Below are 11,745 nucleotides of genomic sequence, written 5' to 3'. Positions count from 1 at the left end.
GTGAGAGAGAGAGAGAGAGAGAGTGAGTGAGAGAGAGATTTATGTATTCATGTATGAAATACAGCCTATTAATACTCTATAAATGATTTCTCTTGTTGTGTTTATATTTATAGTGTTTGCAAAACACCTATCATACATCACATATATCATATATCAGAATATTCTATTACTGTTAATCCCACTGTGAATATTAAAATACGCTGAACCGTGTCCTGTCCTTACACTGAGTGGAGCGGGCGACCGGGCCAAGATGGCGGCTCCACCGCTCGTCAGCGCCAATAGGCCCAACGTTCGATGAGGCGTCTACTCTTTATGTCTATGTTGGTGTCCGTCCTCAGCTTCCGGAGTCGCCATTTTTGATCCAAAACAGTTTTTTTCTTTTTTTTCCCCCTGAACTTTATTCAGTACATTGCCATGGCAACCGAGTCAGTCATGAGTTAATCACGACTTAGTTTATCAACATAACGACTTAGTTTATCAACATAACGACATAGTTCATCAACATAAAGACTTAGTTTATCATAATAATGACTTAGTTTATCAACATAATGACTTAGTTTATCAACATAAAGACTTAGTTTATCATAATAATGACTTAGTTTATCAACATAATGACTTAGTTCATCAACATAATGACTTAGTTTATCAACATAATGACTTAGTTCATCAACATAATGACTTAGTTTATCAACATAATGACTTAGTTTATCTACAGAACGACTTAGTTTATCTACAGAACGACTTAGTTTATCAACATAACGACTTAGTTTATCAACATAATGACTTAGTTTATCAACATAATGACTTAGTTTATCAACATAACGACTTAGTTTATCTACATAACGACTTAGTTTATCAACATAATGACTTAGTTTATCAACATAACGACTTAGTTTATCTACATAACGACTTAGTTTATCAACATAATGACTTAGTTTATCAACATAATGACTTAGTTTATCAGCATAAAGACTTAGTTTATCAACATAATGACTTAGTTTATCTACATAACGACTTAGTTTATCAACATAATGACTTAGTTTATCTACATAATGACTTAGTTTATCAACATAATGACTTAGTTTATCAACATAATGACTTAGTTTATCAACATAATGACTTAGTTTATCAACATAACGACTTAGTTTATCAACATAATGACTTAGTTTATCAACATAATGACTTAGTTTATCAACATAAAGACTTAGTTTATCAACATAATGACTTAGTTTATCAACATAAGTTAGTTTATCAACATAAAGACTTAGTTTATCATAATAATGACTTAGTTTATCAACATAATGACTTAGTTTATCAACATAATGACTTAGTTTATCATAATAATGACTTAGTTTATCATAATAATGACTTAGTTTATCAACATAATGACTTAGTTTATCAACATAATGACTAGTTTATCAACATAATGACTTAGTTTATCAACTTAACGACTGAGTTTATCAACATAAAGACTTAGTTTATCATAATGACTTAGTTTATCAACATAATGACTTAGTTTATCATAATGACTTAGTTTATCAACATAATGACTTAGTTTATCAACATAATGACGTAGTTTATCAAAATCACGACTTAGTTTATCAAAATCATGACTTAGTTTATCAACATAATGACTTAGTTTATCAACATAATGACTTAGTTTATCAAAATCATGACTTAGTTTATCAACATAACGACTTAGTTTATCAACACAATGACTTAGTTTATCAACATTATGACTTAGTTTATCAACATAATGACTTAGTTCATCAACATAATGACTTAGTTTATCAACATAATGACTTAGTTTATCAACATAATGACTTAGTTTATCAACATAATGACTTAGTTTATCTACAGAACGACTTAGTTTATCTACAGAACGACTTAGTTTATCAACATAACGACTTAGTTTATCAACATAATGACTTAGTTTATCAACATAATGACTTAGTTTATCAACATAACGACTTAGTTTATCTACATAACGACTTAGTTTATCAACATAATGACTTAGTTTATCAACATAACGACTTAGTTTATCTACATAACGACTTAGTTTATCAACATAATGACTTAGTTTATCAACATAATGACTTAGTTTATCAGCATAAAGACTTAGTTTATCAACATAATGACTTAGTTTATCTACATAACGACTTAGTTTATCAACATAATGACTTAGTTTATCTACATAATGACTTAGTTTATCAACATAATGACTTAGTTTATCAACATAATGACTTAGTTTATCAACATAATGACTTAGTTTATCAACATAACGACTTAGTTTATCAACATAATGACTTAGTTTATCAACATAATGACTTAGTTTATCAACATAAAGACTTAGTTTATCAACATAATGACTTAGTTTATCAACATAAGTTAGTTTATCAACATAAAGACTTAGTTTATCATAATAATGACTTAGTTTATCAACATAATGACTTAGTTTATCAACATAATGACTTAGTTTATCATAATAATGACTTAGTTTATCATAATAATGACTTAGTTTATCAACATAATGACTTAGTTTATCAACATAATGACTAGTTTATCAACATAATGACTTAGTTTATCAACTTAACGACTGAGTTTATCAACATAAAGACTTAGTTTATCATAATGACTTAGTTTATCAACATAATGACTTAGTTTATCATAATGACTTAGTTTATCAACATAATGACTTAGTTTATCAACATAATGACGTAGTTTATCAAAATCACGACTTAGTTTATCAAAATCATGACTTAGTTTATCAACATAATGACTTAGTTTATCAACATAATGACTTAGTTTATCAACATAATGACTTAGTTTATCTACATAACGACTTAGTTTATCAACACAATGACTTAGTTTATCAACATTATGACTTAGTTTATCAACATAACGACTTAGTTTATCAACACAATGACTTAGTTTATCAACATTATAAGTTAGTTTAATAACATAATGCCTTTGTTTATTAACATAAGGACTTAGTTTTTCAAAATAATAAGTCAGTATCTCAGAATAATGACCGTAACCGTATCACCAGTCGGACGCCGTATCCAGACGGATCTGATCTGCCGCAGGTCTTTTCACCGTGCTTTTACTGGGTGATCGCCACTGAAGTGAAAGAAGAATTTATTTACAGACTTCTAAGAATCTACAAGGGACATTTCATATTTGTACACGGGCATTTACACGCTAAACTAGTTTATTAAAGGGATGCTGATGCGTTTGGACTTAAAAATGGAAATAAAGTTGACTTTACAGTATATGTTTGAGCTGTTAAAGCATGGACTTTTATTGTGAAGGACTGAAGTGTGGTCCTGGATGTTTTGACGACATTGATGTGAATGCGGACGACCAGCAGCTCCCAGTGTTTACGGCGAGGAGACCGGGGTGTCCGACAAGGGATGAGAGGAGCCCACGGCTAATTCACTGGCATTAACGTCCTTTTGACGACTCTTGTAAACACAAAGATAAATTAGGCGGTTAAAACAATATTTGGTTACAAAGATAAGAATTTAGACTTTAGTTTAACACCATAAAAGTAACTCAAAACATTACACCATCATTTATCCGACTGGTGACACAGATCCGTTGGTATCTCAAAAATAAGTTAAGTTGAGTTAAGGCCCTACACATGATACACCCTAAAAAACGCTTTGCACTGGCCGTTCCATTTATTTCCTATGGAAAAGCGGCATTAGCGCCAAATGTAGTGGTAGCGCACCACTCAGATTTGCTGACGCTTACGTGTTTTGCTGGAATAAATCACCAATGGGCTCCTTCCTTTGGTAATCCACTTGAAAGGACTTTACTATGAGAGGAGCTGGTACAGGGGCCAGTAGGTAGGTCTTTAAAACACTCTTTAATAAACTCTGGGTTCACTAACTACGTTGTTGGTGCTTTGTTTCATATGTATGGACTCTTCTCATGCTGCTGCAGAGGTTTGCTGTTATTTTGAGCAGCCTTAGTGGTTAAAAATATGTTTTAATGCGTCCAAATCTCCGCCCCTAGCTAATCAGTGTTAGCCGCGACAGGCTGTTAGCGACTCTCCGGAAAATCTGCGTTTATAGTTCCTACACGAAAAAAATTGTCTTGTTGCTTTATTTGATGACCCAAGTCGCCCGAAAGACCCTTGGATGGTTTTACACCAGAATTTCCCTTGAAGGCGGGACAAAGAACACTTTCATCGGTCTTATTGGTACACGGACACTTATGACCTCATAAAGTCTCATCGAAGCCCCGCCCACCTTCATCCAGAGTAACTGAGAAACCCCTGTGGGTGCTTAGGGGCTTTAAAATCAAACTTTCCCCCTTCTCTGTCAAAATAAAGTGTTTTAATATTACCTGGTTAGTGCTTGTTTCTTGCTTTAAACCTAATTTGTGCCATTTGAAAGTTCCAACCAGATAAATAAACTTTAAATTAGAGTATTGTTGTTGTTTTGACCCATGTCACATGTAATTATTATCCCCCCTTTGCAGCAGCTTACCTCTGCAGACGCGAACACTCCCCCCGGTGTGTCTGTACTCGGACCTGCTTGTTTCTCTTCATCTAACCACCTTTTAAAAATAGGTAAATCCCGCTCGATTCGCGAAAGTATACTTTTGCACCTTTGACAGGTCCGTATGGATTTTCCTGGTCTGTGTTTCAGAGTCAGTCCCTGATCGGAGAGTCGATCAAAGACGGTTTTCTTCGTTCCGGAAGTTTCAAATATTTTACTGGAGTGAGCAAAGGCGCCGGTGACTTTCAGGTTCTGGTGACAGAAGCGGCAGCACTCGTTCACAGACATGTTCACGCGACACTGCGTCTGTTTTTGTTTTCATGTGTCTGGCGCTCGCTGATTACGTCACACGGAACGTTGCTCTGATTGGTTGGAGGTCCACCATAGACAAATAAAGAAGAATGATAGTTTATACGAATTTATGTTTATATATATTGATATATTGATATATATATATATATATATATATATATATATATTATATATATGGGTCTGACATTTGCATCCTAGGGGCAGATAAGCATAAGCATTTTTTATTTATGCATTTAGTTATGTATGCATATATTTATGGATTTATAGATTTATTTATAGATTTATTCTTGCATGTATTTATTACTTTTGTATTTAATCATCCATTTTTGTATTTATAGATTTATTTATGCATTCATTTATTATTTATTTGTTTGTTCATGCATTTATTTATTTATTTATCGATACGTTTATTGATTCATTTATTTATTCATGTATTTATTTATGCATGTATTTATGGATTTATAGATTTATTTATATATTTATTGATGCATTTATTTATTTATACATGTATTCATGCATTTATGTATTTATTTATAGATTTATTTATGCATTGATGTATTATTTATTTATTCATGAATGTATTTATTATTTATGTATAGATTTATGCATTTATTTATTGTATTTATTCTTGCATTTATTCATTTATTTATGCTATTGTTTATTATTTTATTTATTCTTGCATTTATTTATTTATTTATGTATTTATACATGTATTCATGCATTTATTTATTTATAGATTTATTTATGCATTCCTTTATCATTGTATTTTTTTAATCATGCATTTATTTGTTTATTGATACATTTATTGATGCATTTATTTATTCATGTATTTATTTATTTATAGATTTATTTATGCATTTATTTATGTTATTTATTTCTTCTCGCATTTATTGATTTATACATTTATTTATTTACTGTCAGGGTACCAATGAACACGTTGATGCAGAACAGATAAACACTTTCAACTAAACCATTTTTCAGTTAACTAAAAGAAATCCAAAAGTATTTAGAATACATAACTTTACTTGAATAATCCAAGGGAATACGTTACAGATTACATTTTAGGACATGTAATCAGTAATCTGTCGGGGAATACATTTTAAAAGTAACTCTCCCAATAATATATATATATATATATATATATATATATATATATGTGTGTGTGTGTGTGTGTGTGTGTGTGTGTGTGTAGGTGTGTTTCTGTGTGTATATATAAATATATACACACTAATGTCTAAAATATCTCTGTTTTGCTGCAGCATTAACATTTCTCTTGATTTGAGGGAATTAATCATAAAAAGCCGTCCCAGACCTAAAATACACAAAATGTTTAGACAGGGCCGTCCGTTTACTTTTGGCCACATTGTGCTTCGGGAGTCGGTGTTGTCTCAGTGGTGCGTCAGTGTCTTTGGCGCTCCCTGCTGCAGCTTCAGATAATTTAACCTACTGTCCAACTCATCCATGAAGCCCTCGTCCACAGACTCACTGTCCCCCTCCTCCCCTTCAGCCTCTGTGGGCAGAAACACGTGCAGCTGAGTGCGAGCTGGACCACTGGCTGCAGCCAGCGCAGGGGGGCGTTCACTGCAGCTCGGGAGACAAGGCTTCCCAACGACAGACAGAGGCTCCCCCTGAGACGATGAGTGGCGAGACTGCATCTCTAAAGGTCGGAGGTCACTCTGGGCCGGGTTGTGTGAATGGCGCCTCACTGGTCTGGGCTTGGAGCCGGGCTGGAGGGCCTGGGAGAAGTGAATGTAGGCCGGTCTGTTGCAGCTCTGGACCCGCTGCCGGTTCTGCTGCTGGCTGGTCCCGGATGGGCGGCAGGTCGTGCAGGGGAGCAGGACCGATGACTTGGAGAATGGAGGAGGAGGTGGCGGTCGCTTTTGTAAACCACTGGGGCGACGGGAGACTCCCTCAAAAAGGACGTTGTCATTCGGGGGGACGAGGGACGGCTCACTGAGGCTGAGGAGACAGAGACGCAGGGTTTAGCAGCAAAACCATGTTCAGTATTATATGTTCATAGCAGCGAGGCTCTGCTTTCTTAAGCGTCAGCACCAGAGTTGATGCATCTACCCGTGGAGCCTGACGGATGTGGGGTTTTTGGAGCCGATAAGGTTTTAGAGCAGAAAATTTACAACGACATGACAGCCGATATAGTGTATTTTTGAACTCCTCAAACACCTGGGTGAGCTGGGTTCGTCACCCATTGCTACCGGACGAACTAAGCTGAGCCACGACCTTTTTTAAAAACCCTAACCAGGTCGTTTTCATGCCTGACCCTAACCTTCACCTTCTGTAGGCTAAAACCTGTCCTATAACGGTAGTTTTGGGGCGTAAACCTAACGGAACCGGTCGCTGTGAAAGGGCGAATTTGATTTTCCCCTAGACAGTTTTTGTTAATGTTCAATCCTGCTGTAGTATAGTGGACAGCTCTCAATTACAGGACCTGTTCGATTACTTCTGGGGTCAGTTAGGTCAGTTAGTCTGCCCTGAAAACTCTCTGGAGGCGCCAAGGGACTTGTGGCCTTGTAGCTGAGTCTCCTGTAGCTGCAGCTGTGTCTTGCAGCCTGCAGGGTTAAATGATAACACTCACCGTCACTTCCTTAACATCATGTTAACGCAGCTAATGAGACGTTAGCACATCTCCTCTTGCTGTTCCACCTTCAAGTATGAGAATGTCATCTTTGCTGTTTCTCCTTGGTTAAGTAATTAAACTCCTTCAGTATCAGACTTACACGACTCTGGCATCACAATAAATTCTTCCCTGACTTTCGTTTCACTGTCCACTTCCATTTACTGTTTCGTAAGATATCATACAAATTATTGTGCAGAGCTTTTCTTACGATATCCTAGAAGCTGTTGAGGTGTGATACTGAAAGTTTTTTTAATTCTGCGCAGGGACAAGGGTCGTGGTGGTGGATGGGTCCTCAAACATAGGTCTATCACCCGGGGGACCGGTGTTCCTGTCCTGGAAGCACTGAAACCAAACCATGACCTTTTTTTCTAACCGTAACCAGGTTGTTTTGGTGTCTAAATTTAATCGTCACAGTCAGGTTCTGGTCGGCGTTTCACAGCGTTAAACAGAACGTCATATTGCTCAAGATACCCTACAAACCCGTTGCTGAGAATACGTCGCTCATCCTCCGGGGACCATGAACATCGATGTCAGTCTGTTCAGTAGGTGCTGAGATAGTTTCCGGTTTGGAGAAAAATGTCTATGAGACGAATGAAAATGTTCACACGTCTCCTCTTCTTCCTAATTTATCTGACAGTTACTCAGAACCCGCTGAGTGGACGCCATCAAATACTCTGTCAGAAAGGGAGGTGTTTGTGTTTAAGAGTCTAAAGCGTGTGTGTGTGTGTGTGTCTGTGTGTGTGTGTGTGTGTGTGTGTGTGTGTGTGTGTGTGTGTGTCTGTGTGTGTGTGTGACTCAGGTTTCTCCCTCCTCTGAGTGAAGCCCTCGTGTTGCTGCATCAGGCGGGGGATCGGCTTCCAGACCTGAGATTTATGACACACTCGTCCCCTGGACTTCTGTGCTCAAAGCAAACCAGGCTGTGTGGGGGGGGGGCTCAGCGGAGGCCGCCGTTATGCTATCAAACTGGGACGGAGCGGAGAGGAAGCAATTACGCTGTAATTCCAGCCAAGCGTTGAAGCTCTGACAGCCACTTTTGCTGAAATGAAAAGAGACGCTGGAGATGGGAGAGCGGCGACGACGGACAGCGGATTAATCACATTCAAACATGCACCTGGCGTCCTCTGTCCCAAACACACTCCTCTGTTTTACCTCGCTGTCTTAGAGATGGTTTTATTTTAATACACACTGGATATAAATACTTAAAAGTTGTTTTCATACAGGTTAAAATCACGAGTGTAGCTATTTTTGTTTTAAAATCTTAAGATTGTATTTGTTATTTACACAAATGGCTTTTTGGTTACTTAATTAATTGTTTTATTTCAAATTCTACGGCTTTTTTTTCATTAAAACCAGTTAATGGTTTCGCAAATACACTTGTCTGTGCTCGTGAATATTAGGGAGAGGTCAGAGTTCATGGGTGTTGTGGTTATCTTTGTACAAGTCAAACATTGCAAACATTGCACATTTTAATATAGTGTTTTATCTGCAATACTGTACTTTTATTTTATTCTATTTTATTGTTGTTCATATTTTGTATTTTATATTTTATCTTATTTTAGTACTTCTGATTGCTCTTTACCGCTGCTACGATGACCTAATTTCCCCTCGGGGATAAATAAAGTTATCTATCTATCTATCTAACATAAGATCACATGTTTTTTACAGACGGGAGGTATAATATATGTATTGATGGCTGAAGGATTTATGATAAACGCCAAGTGGGTTGTAGACTGAGGCAGGTGTGTATTTTATTTATATTTGTTTTTTAGACATCCTAATGTGTTCTACAAGTGTGTCTCAGAGAGCTTTACTTTCTGGCATCACAATAAATTCTTCCCTGACAGTCGTTTCACTGTCGACGATAGATATCATACAAATTATTCTGCAGAGCTTTTCTTACGATATCCTAGAAGCTGTTGAGGTGCGATACTGAAAGTTTTGTGACTTCTGCGCAGGGACGAGGGTTGAAAATAAAAATAAAATTAAAACAACTAAAAATTGATGCAAAACGACCACAGCATGACTTAAAGTCAACTGTGGACAGGGGGGGGAGAGACTCTCTCATGTCTGCACCCATGGGGTAACAAGTGTTTTACTATAGAAAACATTTGCAGCTGGAGAAACGTTTGGAAGATGTTTGGAGGAGTTTGGGAATACCTTGGGAATAATCAGCAGTTAGTGAAACAAGTGGAGACGTTTAAAAAACATACGAATGAATTATTCAAAGGGACAAACTCAAGTGTAAACATTTGAGCTGAACCCACCTGGGGCTCCAGATCTTACCTGAGACGAGCCATGCTGCTCCGCCTGCTCCGCCCCTTGGCTGCAGCCCCCAGTGAGGGCAGCCTCACGGGGGTCCTGGTCCCCCAGCCTCCCCCTGCGCTGGGCGGAGGGTAGGTCTGGACCTGGGCCCTGCTCCTCTGGTGCCAGCGTCCTCTGATGTCCAGCCCCAGGCCGAGCATGACTGTCGGGGGAGCAGCTCCAGCGGGGCCGCTCATCGGTCTCTGCGTTGGTGTCACAGCTGGAAATGTCCTCTGATAGTTAAAGCGGGCTCTGGTTCATCTGGTCCTGACAAAGACAACACATATGAAGCAGACCAAGTGGACTACCCAGAGACCTGGATCTGTGTGTGAACAGGCCCTGGGGGGGTGATCGTACCGCTCCACCTGTGGGCGGCGGACGCCATCAATGATGCATGTCCATTAATGATGCATGGACGGAGATGGTCAGGTGGACGCCACCTACTTCACCTCCACCTCTCTCCCTTTCCCTCTCCCCCAGGTCAGCTTACAGGCGGAGGGAACAGGTGGTGAACAGACAACAGGGCGGGAACCTGCAGCAAATGTGACACAACTGAAGAGAAGCTGGGGCTCAGCAGGAGAACTGTGTCAGAACAGCAGCTCCTGTTAAAAGACCAAAACACTGGAAGGTTAAAGGTCATTAGCACTTAATTAAAGGTATTAGTTCAGCTGCTGTGTGTGTTTTTACAGACAAGATGCACCTTTATTAGAATATGATTGCTGCAAACAACACAAGTGAATACAGATGATGAGTTGACACGGGAGGAAGTGACGCAGGGATCCCAAACGTAAAGGGATTTAACAAAACCAACGCAATAATACGTTAAAACTACTTATTGTTCTAACATGAACGACAGGAACAAGCCCAGTGTTTAAACTAAACCTAACTGTGCATCTCTCAAAAAGTTAAAGTATAAATAGCAAAGTGAAAATATAAAATAAAAAGTATAATGATTAAAAAAACGTATAATTCAGTCCATGAATGATCCATCACCCGTCTTTCTTAAATGAGCTTAAGGCTGATTTGTACTTTTTATTTTCATCATTCTCTAGTCCAGGGGTGGGCAATTCAGGTCCTGTAGAGCCACTTTCCTGCATGTTTTAGGTTCCTCCCTACCCTAACACACCTGAGTCTAACAATAATCAAACTGTGACGAGCTTCAGCTGCTTGATAACGAGCAAACCATTAGACTCAGGTGTATTGGAGCAGAGAGAACCCTAAAACATGCAGGACAGTGGCTCTACAGGAGCAGGATTGCCTACCCCTGGACTAGACGGACGTATTTTGTTTCTTTTGTAAATTCATGGCCTTCACATGTGAGTGTGATCTGCCGTGCACACTGACCCTCCTGCTCTCTCCAGTTGACCTTTGACCTGCTCCTCCCTCTCTTCCTGCTGTGCACCTTTTCATTGCTCTGCTCTGCCTGGAACAGTCAAGATGTGGTCGTACACACCTGGACTATCCGCAAAGCAATTTCAGTCAAAAACAACTGGACTGGTTGTTTGTCTAGGAAGACAAACAACCAGTCCAGTTGTTTTTGACTGAAATTGCTTTGCGGATAACGATGACCTGGACGAATGAGAACATTCACAGGCTACACACCTGGACACTCGTCTTCTTTTTTGTGCAACACCTTAATCTACCTCATATATCTCTGACTAAGACTTTATTGCTTACTGTTGTTTTTTTTTATACTTTCTGTATTTATTTAGAGTTTATTGGTTATCTTATACTGTATTTTTTTATACCTGCCTTGTGTTTTTGTAAGCTGCTGGAAACTCAATTTCCTTGCGGGAGTTCATCCCAAAGGATCAATAAGGAGAAGTCTAAATCTCTGATTCTGATTCTTACCATGAGTATTTCACCTGAAGACCCCTCCTACGTCAACAAAAACTAAAGTTATGTTTGTGGGGCCTCTAAGTCTTAAATATCTCGTCACCTTTCTACCCACAGAAACAAAGAGCCTGATATTGCCGCGGTGTTAAGACTACG

This window comes from Echiichthys vipera (assembly GCF_963691815.1).
Source record: "Echiichthys vipera genome assembly, chromosome: 13".
In the NCBI taxonomy this organism is placed as follows: domain Eukaryota; kingdom Metazoa; phylum Chordata; class Actinopteri; order Perciformes; family Trachinidae; genus Echiichthys; species Echiichthys vipera.
The sequence above is the reverse complement of the archived record's forward strand: the minus strand, read 5'-3'. Positions refer to the sequence as shown.